The sequence below is a fragment of the Asterias amurensis genome, chromosome 10 (genome assembly GCF_032118995.1).
Source record: "Asterias amurensis chromosome 10, ASM3211899v1".
NCBI classification, from domain to species: domain Eukaryota; kingdom Metazoa; phylum Echinodermata; class Asteroidea; order Forcipulatida; family Asteriidae; genus Asterias; species Asterias amurensis.
The window spans coordinates 10,658,151-10,676,429 of record NC_092657.1 but is presented as its reverse complement, the minus strand read 5'-3'; the positions used below and the strand labels follow the sequence as shown (position 1 = coordinate 10,676,429).

Below are 18,279 nucleotides of genomic sequence, written 5' to 3'. Positions count from 1 at the left end.
AACCCTAGTGATGCGATCTCGTCGTTCATGTCAGGAAAATAAATTAAACTAAGTGTCTTAACGTTTGACTCAATCCTAATCAGATTTAAACAACTATGAGATTAAAAGATTAATACAAATACAGACATATACTAATTTAGTAGATATAGTCCTATCCAGGCCCTTTACCGTGAATTGTTTTTGGTGGGGGGGGGGGAGGGTGGGGGAGGAGCGAATATTAAGGAAAAAGTATATCGGCGCGTTAGGGCTAGAAGGGGGCGTGTAATGGGCTTAAGTAGCAGCCCATATGTAGAAAGCCTATGTACACCATTTTCATAGTGTAAAAAACCAAAACAACACGGAAGTGACATTCGTAGTTCATGGTGTTTTCGTGAACAGCAACGTTTATGGATTTGTAATTTGAGGATCGGTTTTATAGAACTTCTTTTGCACTGAATTCTTCATGATTTAGGATTAGTCGACGACGCACATTGTGAAAAAAAAATTGCCGCGGGGGCGATGTGTTTGTGAGTACGAGGCTATAATTTTGAATAAAATATAATAGGAACGAGATTGACATTAGACTCAACCGCGCGTCTTCCAACCCTGGAATTTCGAGTTGTGTGTTTCCCTTCTCGTCCACGTCTTCATGGAAGACCGCAAGCCGCATATCGGGCCAGCTGCCGGGGCGGCAATTTATTGTTAATGTTCAGTTTTTTTCAAGCACACCTTGTGGTCCCGCGATGTAAGCTTATAAAGGTAAACTTACAGTTTCTGATTAGAGAAGAGTGTTTCACGAAATCCAAATGTATACCCCCTACAACTCACCCCAAAATTTTACATCAAATTCACACTGAACTCGAAGACCACAGATTTGGAAATGAAAAATACGGAATCCCGGTTTAAACCGGAAGATCCTTATGCCTTGCAAAGTATACAGAAGAAGCGTTCCACATATATTTTGGGATAGGGCAATTACTACTCACAGCACTCTCTCTCAATATGCATTTTAGGAGTACATGAATCAAACTGATTTTTGCAAGGTTGACCGAGGTCTCTCTGTCAATACACAAGACCTAAATGGCAAGTAAACATAAAATTTCATGAACAACTTTGTAATTTTGTAACACTATGCTCTTGGGTTCAGTCCAATTCACTCTCATGGAATTAATGTGTAATGTAAAATATATTTTTTTATTAGTATGTTGTGTTAACTACAACAACGTCTTTCAGGAATTTTCAGGTTTGTATTACTAGAAACTCAAAGCAGTATGATTTCTTTGTAATATTCATACAAGTCTTTCAGCAAAAGGGCATGGTGTCCAAAGGATGCATTAGTGATACAATGTATTAGTTTTCCTATCGATTAGAGAATGCATACCGGAAATGATTTTTATTAACAATGTCATTATGAGAATCACCATGAGATACACTTGGCATAACTGGAACTTACGCCATCATTATCGTCTATAAGATTGTATGAAGTATATCTCAAGCATCCATTAAACGTGTATCAGTAGAAGAGCAGTTGTACAATTTTCAACAGGGATTAGTTCTATATAGCACGCGTAATATCTGTACCTGTGATTCCCTGAAGAGTCATGTTGCTTGCATTACGAAAGCGTCTGGAACATCAACTTCAAGCAAATCTTTCGGAAACAAAGATATATTGTCTTTTTACCGCCTTTTTCTGGGTTAAAATTAACATCATTTTGTTTTTCTAGCTACGGCCAAAATGCATGATCTGCAAATGCAGTCAACTTTTAGATGTGTTTGTTTTTAATTCAATCTAGCACACTATTTTTTTATGGTTGCAAGATGGAAACATCTTCAAAATATTCCCGACCGACCACAACGTGCATATGGCACACAGTTTATTTTTCTACATGGATGAGTTTTCGTCGACGACGAGTGTTTGTTCCTTGATGGGGGTGATTGCTGGTTAGGTGTTGAGTCACGACGTATCTATATTTGTAAACCAAGAGTCGCTGTTGGGCGCGATCGGTCAATCTGCGCGATCAACCGATCGCGCTGCGCTATTGAACAATCAAATTAAGATCAATTGGTCGCGCAACAATCGGTCGATCGCGCAATGACATCTTTGCGCGATTGACCGATTGCGCTACGAGTATTTTTTCCCGTTATCAGCGGATCGCGCAGGAAAGTCTTTGCGCGATCTACCGATCGTGCAGGAAAAGTTTTGCGCGATCAACCGATCTTGCAGGAAAAGTTTTGCGTGATCTACCGATCGTGCAGGAATGGGTTTGCGCGATCGACCGATCGTGCAGGAATGGTTTCGCGCGTTCGACCGATCGTTGGGGCGATTTCTCAAAGCAATAAAATTCATAGCAGGACAAATTTTCAGTATCACCATAGTGATTTATATAGTGACGTCACACTACGATTGATTTGCAGTTACAATCAATGTTACATCTTTGTGAATTCGGCCCCTGAACATCAGCCGATCGCGCCAAACAATTCCTGCACAACCGGCCGATCGCGCAAAACCATTCCTGCACAATCGGCCGATCACTCATAACCATTCCTGCACAATCGGCCGATCGCGCAGAATCATTCCTGCACATTCGGCCGATCGCGCCGAGCCATTCCCGCACGATTGGTTGATCGCGCATGTTCGTTTCCAAATGTTGCGCGATCGACCGATTGCTGCGCGACCAATAGATATTTCAATAGCGCAGTGCGATCGGTCGATAGCGCAGCGCGATCAACCGATAGCGCAGCGCGATCAGCCGATCGCGCAGATTGACCGATCGCGCCCAACATCGCCATAAACAAAGAGAGGAGTTGATACCAATGAACGTTGCAATGCACCGTGTAATAATTTTCCTAGGTAAAAAGTGTCCTTTTCATGTCGTTTTAATTTCATTTAAATAGGCAACGGGAAACAGAAACGTCTTTTAGCTACCAGTAGACGCTTATATCGTTTCTGTTTCACATCCTCCAGTTTCCGTCTTTCTTTCTTTTTTGCCATCTTGCTTTGCATTGGTGTATGAACTTTCAGATTGGGGGTTCGTATTGAATATGATGGTAACAACTGGCGTGATGTTGTCATTGCATTTGGGATGTGCACATGCAGGGAGGGGCCGTCTCGTCTGTTGAAAGAGTTTAACGGGATCAGTTGAGGCCAGCGTGCTCGAAGTCAATTTCTCCCACACAATGAACTTGCTTGCTGTCTTACAATACTTTTTTTTCCATGATGATCTTTGTCGTCGCCCTCTTGGAGGTTGGCGATGAGGATTCAGACTTGGATGAACAGCAAGAGATTTAAGGAACGGTTTGTTTGGAAACGCTGATCGTTTTCCGATGTTGTACTTCAAGAACATTCCCAGTACCTGCATATTCAACATTTTGGTTCAACAGCAAAAATTATTGCCAGGTATTCAGCATCTGCTCTTTTGTGTTTGATTCTTTAACTGCAAACAATACAATTTTTCTAGCGTACACGTAGTGTATTGTTTATTTGGATGTCTTTTTTGCAGTAACTACCTGGCGACAGAATCAAGTCAAATTTCCATCGATACGACCAAACAGCATTATCCTGCACACCGCATTATGCGCCCCTCACTCGTTCCCAGCTTGATTGTTTATGTTGGGACGTCAACTTGGACCCCTTCACAGGACCACCAATAACCGCTTTCTCCTAGATATGAGGTCGCCAGCACAATGTCCCAATTATGTTACTTCAAAGGGAACCGTTTCTCAAAATTTGTGTATGCTATCACCAGCTCGCCAATGCTTGTTACCAAGTAAATTGTAATGGTAACAATCATTTTGAGTAATAAAACATCGGTAACAAGTTATTTTTATACCCATTGGAGATGGGTGATTGGCTTTACCGCCTTATATTCTGTGTCACTGCTCCCTTTATTGGATCGTTAATGTTACCCTTAAATGGCACGTTGTAAGCCAACACGAGTCCACAGGTGTTGACTTTAAGGTTGGTTTTTTTTTCCGAACTTTGTATAACCTAATTGAAAAAAGCTTGTTTGTCCCCATGTTTTTAACAACTTTTGTGTGGCAGATAGGACGTCTCTCAAATACTGAATTGAATCTGCCAGCTTAATGTGGTATGCCTGTCTTAAGAGTCAGTTCAGGTAAATAGTTGACATACTTGCTCACGGTCAAAAAATGAATTTTTTTTATACTTCGTTGGTGGAAGGGCCTTGGGGTGCAAGTAAACAAAATTGCATTTTCAATTCTATATATAGCCCGATGCCATGGTTACGGCTCATTTTGTTTTTTGGCCATTTTAGGCCGATTTTGGGGTCTGAAAAACTGGTTTTTAGCTCATATTTACAACTCCACCCAACCAAAATGCAACATTATTTCAAAAAACCTTTTATATCACTACAAAGTATCATCCTTGGCCTTCCTTGAGAAAAACATTTATTGCTTTAAATAACACCCTTGTGCTATTTTTGCATTATGCCTTACAGTATGTTTTTAGAACTTGCAAAATCAACATTTTTTCCCTATTTTTGGACCCCAACATGTCAACGTGGGGTCTCAGAAAATTTCCCTTTCGGCTGTGATTAAGGACGACAGTGGTCTTTCAAAATCTGGTGTCAAAAACTTGGGCAATTGTGTCCTGTTGTGACAGTACTGCCTCAAAACTAGACTTTTTTCCCCAAAACATGAAAAATGCCTTCTTAAGGGTCTTTTCCCATAATATCGAATTACGTGTCCACGGTAAAAAAAAAAAAAAGAATATTTTTCATTTTTGTGTGGATGGTAGGATGGTAGGGACTTGGGGTCCAAATAAACAACATTTCCTTATAAAATCATAATATAACACGTTGCCATGGTAACAGTTCATGTGTGTTTAGGCCACTTTAGGCTGATCTTGGGGTATGAAAAACTGTTTTTTAGTTAATATTTACAACTCCACCCCACCAAAATTATTTCATAAAACCTTTTACATCACTACAAAGTATCATCCTTGGCTTTACTTGAGACACAAAAATATTGCTATAAATTTCCCCCTTGTGCTATTTTTAGAATGTGCATTAGAGTATGTTTTTAGAACTTGCAAAATCAACATTCTTACCATATTTTTTGCCCTCAAAATTTCATTTTTTCAGGGGTCTCACAATATTTTCCTTTCGGTTTTGATCAGGGCCAAAATTTGTCTTTTTTATTTCTGGTAAGAAAAACTTGGCAAGTATATCCTGATGTTAACAGTACTGTCTCAAAAATAGACTTTTTTCCTCAAACAGAAAAATGCATTTTGAATTGTTTTTTCTTCATATTGAATTTCTAACATTAAAAAGTAATAATTCTATCAATCTTGCAGCTTTTCCTTAGCACTTAGTGGATTACCCAACATTGATCAGGAACTGTTGATGACCTTAATTTTACAATTTGCCCGGCCCAGCCCCAATCATATTTCTTGACATTGCATAAAACAATGTTTTGTGAATAGCGCCTCTTTTTGTGAAAGTATTCACTTTCGGTTGTTATTGGTGTTTTCATGTCTTCTGGGTAGAAACACTGTGTTTATTGTATCCTGTTGTGACTGATCATGCCTTAAGTATAGTAATTTTTCCAAAAACAATGCATGCTTGTTAAAAATCTGGCACTGTTTCCATGCCCTTTGAGTAATGAATACAAAGTTTTTATTTAAACATAATGGTATCCAACCAAACCATAACCAATGCTTTGCCACTGAGAGTTCTTGATTTGGCTACTTTACCTATTGTACAGGTATGATTCCCATTGCAAGTAGAGTGCGATGAGCATTCTTTACAAGTTGTCTTTAATACGGTTACCGCTCGATAGTCCGAAGGTTCGATGGTCCGAAGGTTCAATAGTTCGAAGGTCCGTTAGTCCGAAGGTTCGTTAGTCCGAAGGTTCAATAGTTCGAAGGTCCGACAGTCCGAAGGTTCGATAGTCCGAATGGCCTGTTAGTCCGAAAATAGGATAAGGTTAAATATTCCGAAGGTTCGGTAGACCGAATTGACAATAAGGTTCGATAGTCCAAATTGACAATAAGGTTCGATAGTCCGAATTGACAGTAAGGTCCGATAGTCCGAATTGACAATAAGGTTCGATAGTCCGAATTGACAATAAGGTTCAATAGTCCGAATTGACAATAAGGTCCGATAGTCCGAATCGACAATAAGGTTCGATAGTCCGAATCAAAAGCAATAAGGTTCGACAGTCCTCGTATAGCAGGCGCACCTTGGTGTTCTCCGAGAAACTGAGTATAGTGACTATCAAACCCCGAAGGCCCGTTTCCCGACAACTTTTTCCTAGGAATTGTTGACATTGTTGACCCCAACATTAAGTACTTAGGAAATACTATTGATAAGAAAAGCTGTTTTGTTTTATTGTATTTTCTTTTTGTACACTTATAAACTAGTATATCGACTGTGTAACTGTCACACGAATTCTTATTACCTGTAAAAAGTTATGATATTGACACTAATATAAACTTAATTTACAATTGTATTGATGTCGACTGTACAATGCTGCGGCAGCTGTGACCGATTAGTGATTAAAAACGGAGAAATCAAAGACACACTGGGTGTCAGTTCAGCTACATAATTATAGAAATATTTCCTCAAAACTACATTTGACCAGGTTCTTATATATAGAAGAATAACTTCAGAACATACCTCGGAAACAATTTTTGGGTATGTCTGCCCACTGGAGTACAAAATGAGGCGATTTCTTGTCAAGGTTGGGGGACGGGGAACTAATAACTGTGAAGCGCTATCACTGGGCCGCTGTGTTAATTTCAGCCGCAGATTAGAAACCTAAACCCGATGACATAAAAGGGTATATATCAGGGGGGGGGGTAGGCAGAAGATTATTATTATTGTTATATTATAATCCCTAATTACCTATTGCCGGTTATCTCCCTAATAACCCATTGCCGGTTATAATAATAATAATTATTATTATTAGTTTTATTTGAGTGGGGGGGGGGGGGGGACACTCCCGTTGCCGTCCGATCGCGCGATATAATGGGGAGGGGGCGTCAAGTGTCATTATGTCATTCTGCTCCACCTTCCAATACGATGGAGTCAGACTATTTAAACAACTTGTTTTGTCAATTCGGACTATCGAACCTTATTATCGATTCGGACTATCGAACCTTATTATCGATTCGGACTATCGAACATTATTGTCGATTCGGACTATCGAACACTATTGTCGATTCGGACTATCGAACCTTATTGTCAATTCGGACCATCGAACCTTATCGTCGATTCGGAATAATGAACCTTCGGACTGTTGAACCTCGTTTTTGTTTCGAACTATCGAACCTTTGGACCAACTAACCTTTTTTAAATTCGGACTACCGAACCTTCGGACCAGTAAACCTTCGGATCGATGAACCTTCGGACTAATGAATCAGCGGCGAAATGGTTAGATACTTTGGATACAGTACTTGCTCACTTTTAGAGCCTCTTTGTTCTGATTGGGATGAAAATGTTTAGTTAGGTAGCGGGCAGGGGACCAAGAGGACTGTTATAAGGCCATGTAAAGACAAGAACAGTAAAGCTTGCTCATCGCACTACTTCTCTTCTTGCAATGTGAATCACACCTGTACAACTAGGTAAAGTAGTTATGACAAAACAAGAACTCAGTCGCTTAAAGAGCATGGAAATAGTGCCATATTCTTTTAACAAGCATGCTCGTTTTTGTTTTTTATCAATTCAAACTAAGCAATTCAAAATGCATTTTTATTGTTTTTGGAAAAATTACCAGTTTTGAGGCAGAAGTGTCACAACAGGATACAATAAACCAAAGTGTTTCTCCCCAGTAGACATGCAAACCATAATGATAGCCCAATCAAAACAAAACGGGAAATATTCCGAGAACCAATAAAACATTAAAGACAGTACAAACTTTCTTGATGTGCAAGGGGAATTAAAAAATGTGACTTTCAAAAAAGAGGCGCTGTTCACAAAACTGTTATTTTATTTTATGCAATGTCAAGAAATATGATTGGGCCAGGGCCGGGGTGGGGCAAACTATAAGATTTAGGTCATCAACAAGTCCTGATCAATGTTTGGTAATGCACTAAACCTACAAAGTGCTTATAAAAAGCTGCCAGGTTGATGGAATTATAGCTAACTTCTTCATGTTATAAATTCAAAATGAAGCAAATATTTCAAAATGAATTTTCTCTATGTTTTCGGGGAAAAGGGTCTATTTTTGAGACAGTTCTGTTACATCAGGATACAATTGCCCGAGTTTTTCTTTCCAGAAATAAAAAGACAAATTATGGTCAAATTATGGTCCTGATCAAAACCGAAAGGAAAATATTCTGAGACCCCTGAAAAAATGGAATTTTGAGGGCAAAAAATATGGTAAAAATGTTGATTTTGCAAGCTCTAAAAACATACTGTAATGCACGTTCTTAAAATAGCACAAGGGTGAAATTTATAGCAATATTTTTTTGTCTCAAGTAAAGCCAAGGATGATACTTTGTAGTGATGTAAAAGGTTTTATGAAATGTTTTTGTTTTTTGGTGGGGTGGAGTTGTAAATATTAACTTAAAAAAACAGTTTTTCATTCCCCAATATCGGCCCAAAGTGGCCTAAACACAAATGAACTGTTACCATGGCAACGTGTTACATTATGATTTGAAATGTTAATGTTGTTTATTTGCACCCCAAGTCCCTACCATCCACAAAGTATAAAAAAAATATTCCTTTTCTTTTACCATGGACACGTATGTCGATAATGTGAAAAGACCCTTAAAAAGGCATTTTTCATGTTTTGGGGAAAAAAGTCTAGTTTTGAGGCAGTACTGGCCCAACAGGATACAATTGCCCAAGTTTTTGACACCAGATATGGAAAAACCAATGTTGGTCCTAATCACAGACGAAAGAAAAATTTTCTGAGACCCCTGGCAAGTTGACATTTAGGGGTCCAAAAATAGGGTAAAAATGTCGATTTTGCAAGTTCTAAAAACATACTGTAACGCATGATGCAAAAATAGCACAAGGGTGATATTTAAAGCAATAATTTTTTTTTCTCAAGGAAGGCCAAGGATGATACTTTGTAGTGATATAAAAGGTTTTTTGAATTAATATTGCATTTTTGTGGGGTGGAGTTGTAAATATGAGCTAAAAACCAGTTTTTCAGACCCCAAAATCGACCTAAAATGGCAAACAATTAAAATGAGCCGTAACTATGGCAACGGGCTATATATAGAATTGAAAATGCAATTTTGTTTACTTGCACCACAAGGCCCTTCCACCCACAAAGTATAAAAAAAATTCATTTTTTGACCGTGAGCAACTATGTCAACTATTTACCTAAACTGACTCTTAAGAAAACTAATCACCATATTTACAGTCGAGTGGTGGAAATTGCGGCGAATTAATGTTTATGATTTAAAACAACAACTCTAGAACTAGGGGAAAGTTAGATTAGAAACATTGTGCACTTTTCAAAACACCACACTTTTGGCACTGGTACGAGTATGACCCGCCACGAATCATGGCAGGGTACATAATGTTCGGTAGTGAGGGCATTATGTACCGCAGCATACAAAATATGCACACAAGGTGCTTGCATCTCATCTGGCACAGGATTTGGTAAAACGTCCTACTTAAGAGTGTGTCCAGTTTATACAGACGTGCTGTGTCTAGCTTTGAGTTCTTCAACGTCTTCACTACAATTTCGGTATCACTGGAACTGCTTTGAAGTGGTTTACTTCATATCTGGAAATCGCACCCAAAATGTAAAAATTGACGGGTCCTTCTCATCCAACACTACACCACGTTTTGGCGTCCCTCAGGGGTCGGTGCTCGGTCCAGTGTTATTTTCCTTGTACTTTTCACCTGTTGCGAACATTGCTCGTAACCACGGTCTGTCCGTTCAGCTTTTCGGGGATGACGCACAACTATATCTGCCATTTGTCTCCACGGACGCAAACACTGCAGTTGCTCCTACAGAAGCGTGTGTTGCCGAAGTTAAGGAATGGATGGTCGCAAACAAACTTCAACTCAATAGCGACAAGACAGTCATCCTCTTGCTGAACTCCCAAAGTCAACATCACCACAACACCATTCACAGCATCCCGATTGATGGCCATGTCATTCCTTGTAGCAACACAGCTAGAAACCTTGGTGTCATCTTTGACAGGCACATGAACTTCACAACCAACGTCAAAAACTCCTCCCGCATCGCCATGTACCACTTGAAGAACATAAACCACATCCGCTCATTGCTCTCTGACAAAACAGCAGAGCAACTCATTCACGCACTTGTAACGTCTCGGCTCGACTACTGCAACTCACTCTTATATGCACTTCCAGCTTCCACCTTGCATCACCTTCAGAGAATCCAGAACATTGCAGCTCGTATCCTAACACGCTCAAAAAAGTTTTAGCATATCACCCCGGTTCTTCAAGCAATACACTGGCTCCCTGTTGAGCAACGCATCATCTTCAAACTCCTTTGTACAACATACCGTTGTATGACAGAGACTTCATCCCCGTTGTACTTGCAGAGGCTTCTCCTGTCGTATAAGCCCGTTTGCCAGCTAAGGTCCAGTGATGCCAACTTGCTTGCCGTTCCACCTTCCAGGTTGAAAACCTATGGGATAGAAGTTTCTCGGTTGCAGCCCCCCGCCTGTGGAACGGCCTGCCTCTCACCCTTAGATCACAACCTGACATTTCTTCATTCAAATCCAATCTCAAAACTTACCTCTTCAGTCAAGCCTACCATTAATTTTTCCCTTGGTCATATTTTGGCGCAGTGAATATTCTAGATACCAGCGCTTTATAAGATTTACTATTATTATAAGAAGAACTTCAACAAAATGAAAAAAAGGTACAAAGTTTCAATCGTGCACTGAACAATAAAAACAGCTTGCTCCAGAAAAATACTAAAACTAAAAAACTAGAACTAAAATCTCTCCGGCAAACGGTGGGAAAACTTCAATGCACAGCTACAAAGAATATCATACGAATAAATACAAAGAATACCGACAACATCACGCACGCAAGCACGCATCTCCTGGCAAAGCTGAAGGAGTTGAGACAAAACATCTGAAGAGTGATTAACAGCTTACCGAAGAGGAAATGAACTTTCTTCGGAGTGATATCAAGCCACCGCTTATAAATGCATCAGGTCACTTTTCTGACACTGTGGAACTTGCCTTCATGACATTACCTAGCCTGGGAAGCTCCCGAAGGATGTCTGAAGTCACCCGAATTGTTCGTTGAAGGTTTGGCAAACCTACTGCCGAGAATGATTTGAAGGTTGTAATTCAGCGTCCACAATACAAATTGCTGTTGAATTCGGCAATACCAAGCATGCAACCTTACACAGCGTAAATACCTCTTTGACAGTGCATTGTTTCTGTCTGTCTCAGGTGAAGCATTCCTTGTGTAAACAGGCCATCACTGAGACCATGGGTTGCACTGCAGAAAGACAAACAAATCATATGTTGTCACTGCACCTGAATGGCTGGACTAGGAGAGACATGTTCGCATGCTGCTGCATCCATAATTGCTCTTGAAACCATTAGGATGAAATCAAGTATAACCTGTACACACTACCATGTCAGTGGCTTAAACGATCAAGTTATGCAGTTGAGTATGCGGTAGGATCAAGTATTAATTTCAGCAACCCGAAGAAACCAAAGCCTTGCACCACTACAAGTACAAGTACAGAAAGAATCACAAAACGGAAGCAAATCACTCCACCCACAGCCGAAGTGAAATACGCCTTTTACGAGGCTCTGTCAGAGGCTTATTTACTTGTTACCTGGATAGCTGCTATTCGATTATGGAATTCAACGGAGTGCATATGATGATGGCACTCGCCTTCGTCCATGTTGACATCTGTGGTAACATTTTGAATAGTAGATTGCTGCCAAATCCAGTCGGTAAAACTGCGAGAGTATCCTCTGTAACTGCTTTTTTCAGCACAGCGCCTGCATAGGCTTTAAATAACAATGGCATTACGACTAGTATTGATATTGGCCAAGGCCAGCTTCGACTTGAGCGTAAACTAAAAAATTGCTGGATTTAGCCTGACAGGACTGACATTTTGATTCCATACCGAACATCAACGATACTGTCCGAATGTTGACAGAGCCTAGTCGGAGATTGTTGGTTCTGGGACCCAGACTAGTATCCGCTCGGATACACTCTCCCGATAGAGGGCCTCCTTTCAGTGGAGGTTGGAATAACGCTAGATTGGATATAGCTGACAGCAGTGCTCTGTCAAACCCATGCACGTTGGGCGAAACGAGTCCGACACGTGAAAACATAATGCAGTAGCTCAAGCGTTGAATAACTTTAGAACTTTTTGAGATATATAGCTTGGAATTTGGGTTGGTCCGTAAATGATATTAGGAATTGGTGGTTGTGCAGAGCGTAGTGATTTTGTACACACAGCAATTACAGATGCGAGTATGCGAGCCCTATTTACATATTAATACATCAACACATTTTTTTCAACTTGCCCAAGGGATCAACCTATATGTCCCCTTACTATTATTTGTATTTATGGCCGATTATTATTATTTTTCTTCTGTTTTTCCCTTCGAATTCCCCCTTTTTAATGAGCATATCTTGTCTTGTACTGAATAGTTTAACTCGTTCATTACTAGATAAACTTGTTTTAACTTGGAATGGTATGGAAACCCTTGAATGGTGTACATCTAAATAGTTACCTAATTGGGAATGTCATTAGCAACATAAATGCAAGAACCTTCTGTCTTCCATCCCCAAGGTTATTAGAGATAAATAACAAGCGACCCTTGGCATGAGTCCCATTTTTAGCATTTTCAATGATGGCTCAATTGAGGTTGCCAACACGGAGAGGAAAATGATCTGTCATGCTGCTGAAAGATGAGTGTGGGTTCGAATCCCGGTCGTGACACTTGTGTCTCTGAGCAAGACACTTGACTATAATTGCTTCTCTCCACCCAGGGGTAAATGGGTACCTGTGAGGGCAGAGATGGTTCTTGTGGTTGATTTAGCCGAGTAGCGCATATTAAAGGAACACGTTGCCTTGGATCGGTCGAGTTGGTCTTTGAAAAGCGTTTGTAACCGTTTTTTATAAAATGCATATGGGTAGAAAGATGTTGTAAAAGTAGAATACAATGATCCACACAAACATGCTTCGAAATTGCGTGGTTTTCCTTTTACCTCGACGACTATCACGTCGGCCATTTATGGGGGTCAAAATTTTGACTCCCATAAATGGCCGACCATGTTAGTTCGCACAGTAGAAGGAAAACCACGCAATTTCGAGGCAAACTTGTGTGGATCATTGTATTCTACTTTTAAAACATCTTTCCAACCATATGCATTTTATAAAAAACGGTTACAAACGCTTTTGTTTTGACCAACTCGTCCGATCCAAGGCAACGTGTTCCTTTAATGTTGCACAGGCTGCATACTCCCTACCAGGGAGCTGAGATGGTTTAAGGAGTGAATTAAGACCCAGTGACCAGGGGTAAACATGTGAAGTGCTTTGGGACGCCCTCCAGGTGTGAAAAGCGCTATATAAAAACGGGTTATTATTATTATTAAGATGGGATTCCGGCCGCAAGGTTTTTAGGGCTGTCCAGTGTTGAACATGCGAGAGCAGTTGGTGTCACAGCGAGCGTCCACGAAGCTTTGGGGAGTTTAACATCCAGAGCAAGCTTATGATTGCGTTCTGCTCAGATGGGGGCTGCAGTGAACATGGGCCATCGAGAGGAGTTGCTGCTTTACTTCAGAAGGGTTCACCTTGACTCGTTTCAAACCGTTGTGTGAACCATGTCGTGGAGTTGGCAGCCAACGATACTGGGGTTGAGATTGTGGTGGAAATGCTTAATTCATTGTATTTCCTTTAAGAGAAGAGTGCTAAACGATGAAGAGAGTGGCAAAGGGTGAGTGTTACAATACATTTCTCTTCATAACTCGTCGGTGTTAATTGATCTTTGTTTCAGTAAGTACTGAGCTCCGAAGTCAAGAATGAAATGGTGAACAGCTGATGTAAGATTTTGAAATTGTTAGCAGGGACCTTTAGATTTGGGTGAACGCGGACTTAGTTCACATTGTAACATGCTTCGCTGGGTCGCTACTCTCGCTGGTCTCTTTTCTTGAGTGGCATTAGTGACATGGGTGCCGCGTGCGCCTTTATAAAGGCTTCCTTCACGTCGAACACGGCTGTGGTTTTTAGAACGTATGTCCTCACCATATATTATGGGTTCTCAACTTGTGCAGATAACGTTGGTGACGACTTGACGCATGTACGTATAACAATGCAGGGAAACGTGAAAGGATTGGATTACAGAGCAATTTGCATGATGCAACTAATGGACAAGTTAAACAACACGTTAAAAGGTAGGGTGTTTTCAAAAGAGGTATTGGGTTTGGGGCTGTAGACAAATCTGGTTACCACATACAGCTGCAAATGGAGACAGTATTTATAACCAGGGCCTATATAATTACCAACAAAACAAAAACGAAAAAATCCTGTGTTATTTTACACTTTATTTATGGAAAATAAATATACAAAAATTATTCAGCTATAATAAAATGGAGGGTAATGGTGAGCTATTCAACACCAGTGTTTGTTTGTTGCAATGTGTTGGACTGTCTTTAGTTGGTGAATCCGGTGTGATTCTCTATGCTTTCGGTGTGTGTCATGTATTATTGTGTGGTTTAACATTTATTGTTAATAAAGGTAAAAAATAATAATGCATGAATAAGTATGTGTTTTATAATTAATTGTATGTAAACAATTGCGTTTAATATTTTTTTTTTACATTCGCGCCCCATAGCGTCATGACCCCTAAACTATGGTTATGACGTCACTTGGAAAAAAACACAACTGTGGTCGACGTGAACGAGGTCTACGTTCACTTGTGTCACATCCCGGAATTTGAATTTAGCAAAGACATAACCTTCTGTAGTTTTGTTTGATACACACACAGGAGAGGGTCAATCACACACAATATCCACAGATGCATTTATGAATGAAACTATTTACATTTATTCACAAATCTCCCTATTTACAACACAATAATTATTATTTATACAAGAGAGCAATACTAAAACACAATTTGCTTATAGACGTTGTCACCACGGAGGCTCCACCCGTAGTGTTTTTTGGGGGTGCGGTACGTGGAGTGTCGGCACCAGGCCCGCCGAATACCAAAAGTCCTTCTCGTCTACAACAACTCTTTCGTTTCGTCCTTCCGGTTTGTCTACATCTATCTCTCTCTTCCACCATGTGCGGTTCTCCCTTCACGGGTAATAGTGGGGTTTCTTCTCCCAGATTGGGACCAGGTCATTCTTTCGATCCTGGCCTATGAGTAGTATAGTAGTTGTACGCCAATGGAAATGCTTAATGATAAGTTGAAAAATAGGTCGCACTTGATACACTCGTAGCACTCAATTGCTCAAACAGTAGAATACACAGAATTTAATCTGGCAACAGCTCAGTTCTCACTAACTGGCTCTTAATATCGAGGCTGACAAACACCACGTCCTCTCCTCTGGGGCCAATTTCATAGAGCTGCTTAAGCAAAAAATTTGCTTAAGCACGAAAATAGCTCCCTTATTTTACACATGTTACTGGCCAAAATTTCCTGCTATATACATTGCTTATGACTAGTATTAAGCTGTTGTTTACTTAGCATTACAATTGAGTGGAGTCTTGGCCGGTAATCTGATTTTACTAAGCAATGATTTTTTTTGCTTAAGCAAAATCTTTTGCTTAAGCAGCTCTATGAAATTGGGCCCCGATCTCAAGTCGCAAGTGCCAACCCAATTAACATTTTCTCCAGACGAAAGATTTTTGAAACCCGCGAAAAGGTGTACCCCGTGACTTCAATGTATTGTTACAAAAAGGGGTGCATCATCGAAACAGAAGCACTACTGGCCCCATATAAATTACAGCCAATCACAGACGATTCTGTCAACCTTACGTAACTCTCATTCATAAAAATGAAGTCTACGAACGTTACGGGCCCATTGGCCATAAAACCCAAAATCTTGTTACTCTGTAACGCAAACTTAACTTTGTACAAAATAGTCGTTTCTCAAAACTAATTCACTTCGTGACAACTTGAATCTAAAGGTCCCTGTTATCTTATTTAAAGGAAGCTAAGACCATGCACGAAAGTGTCAGAAAACCGCAGAAGGCAATGGTGCCAGGTGGGTTCAGCACAAGGCTCGAGCCTGCAAGGCCTTAGTTTCATCATATACGCCCACCATCATATATCTCGAAAAGCATTGACAAAGCCCACATGGCCAAGGAATGCACGAGATCTCAGGATGCATGGAGACGACATGTCAGATTTCCTGGAGAGTTGCGGCTGATCGCTGGAATGATCATCGTGTAGTGAGATCTATATTGTTCATTAGCTCCGCAAGGAAACAACATTGTCAAACCAAAAGTCTTCAGAGGATATACAATACTCAGAGTCGTCAAGATCCTCAGCTGCGGATTATTCTAACACAAACTATCACAGATTTTTGTGGTTGAACAAAGAATCGACTAGAGTGTGAGTCGAACCAACGACCTCCGGATTAACTTGCCGGCGCTCTACCAACTGAGCTATCTAGCCCAATATTGGCAGTGTCCCTATTTTGTCAATATCATTGTTTGGGGGTGCCAGTCAGAAGCCAAACAACCCTTAACTGCCGTGTAGCCAGGGATCACACCCAAATTACGATACAACCTGGGAAGCGGCAGCTAGGGGATCACCTTAAGGGGATGCGACTTTTTGTTCAGATATCAATAGAAACCACAAGGAAAACTGACTGGGTAAATTTGTAAATGATTTTTGTGGTTGAACAAAGAATTGACTAGAGTTGGATTCGAACCAACGACCTACGGATTAATGTGCCGACGCTCTACCAACTGAGCTATCTAGCCCTATATTGGCGGTGTCCCTATTTTGTCAATATCTTTGTTCGGGGGTGCCAGTCAGAAGCCATACAACTGTCAACTGACAGACTTGCTTACCTTCAAATCGTCAGTGCAAAAGCATTGTGGATGACTGGCAGTATCTAAAAACTACCATTCACAAAACATGTGTCAACTCCAGAAACAACCTACAAAGAACTTATGCCCCCCAAAAAATCAGAGAAATAAAAAACAACTGGTGGCAACTTAGAGCCAGAGAGATCCAACAATTCGCTGATCCAACACTTCGCTGATAATCATGATACTTGTTACTTCTTCAGTGCAACAAAAGCTGTGTAACACCTAGCTCCCGAGGACCTGCGTTCCCTTCATGGTACAACCCCGATTCACAATTCAGTATCAACACTTGTCGAAAAGAACACTTTCAGTCACTTCTAAAGGGACAAGGACAACTACAGTAGGTGCTACACATGCTCCAAATGCAACCAAGCATTTACACGCTCCCACGACCACACCAACACAAAGTCTTTTGCAACGTCAGTGTGTTGCACCAATTCCCTGATGGCGCCTACCACAAGGGAATCGACATCGATGAAGCGCTGCTTTACTACCCCTACAGAGCTACTTTGATTTTGAAAGTTACTTTCAACCAATCCCCGGCAATATATAGCCCAATGCAGACGCCAATTTACAGTGAAAGTTGGCAACATGTCCCTTTGAAAGTCAGCGTCATGGCCAATAACATCCTAAACCTCGAGGCTCCCAGATGTTTTGTGAAAAGGGGAAATACTGAAGAGCTTGTGTCACAGATGGTGGACTACCTCTAAGAAGTACGCCAAGCGGCCTACTACTGTATGTTGGAACAGTTTGAGGGTGTGTTGGCACTTGAATGATGCCGTTGATCAAGAAAACGGCGGCGTTGACCAGAACCACGCTACGCCACAGGTTACGGAAGAAGAGAACAAGAAAATATCTGCGCTCGAAAAAGTGAAGGAGTATCTCAACAAATTCCTGAGCTTGACTTTTACTTGGGGTCGTATGACTTCAATCTCATCAAACACTTCTTGTACCGTAGGTTGCAGCTAACGGACCCCATTGATTTTCGCATCAAGCGAACGAGAACATTGATGTTTGTCAAGAAAAGGATGCTTCCCTACGAGTGGATGAACGACTTGGCCAAGTTGCAACTCCGTGTCTGGACATCTGGAGGGATGAGGAGATGACTAAAGTGTACTGAGCACCACTTCGTTCCTGTTCCAGTTTAAAAAAATCTATGCAAACCAACTCCAATGGGTAAGTAGTTGAGATAATGATCAAAGGAGCGGAGATCTTGATGGGTGTCTTATGCGTAACACATCTTTTGCAACATCGGATCCACTCCTCTACGCCAGACACCATCTTTGGCCAGTAGAATCTTGGTCTAACTAAAGTGAC

The 18,279-nt window shown here is 40.7% G+C and overlaps 1 non-coding gene across 1 annotated transcript; it reads right to left on the bottom strand.

Moving 5' to 3' along the window:
• Window positions 1-16,781: 16,781 nt before the first annotated feature.
• On the bottom strand, window positions 16,782-16,854 carry Trnan-auu (transfer RNA asparagine (anticodon AUU)). Its single transcript has one exon. It is a non-coding gene; the product is annotated as a tRNA-Asn (tRNA).
• Window positions 16,855-18,279: the final 1,425 nt, after the last annotated feature.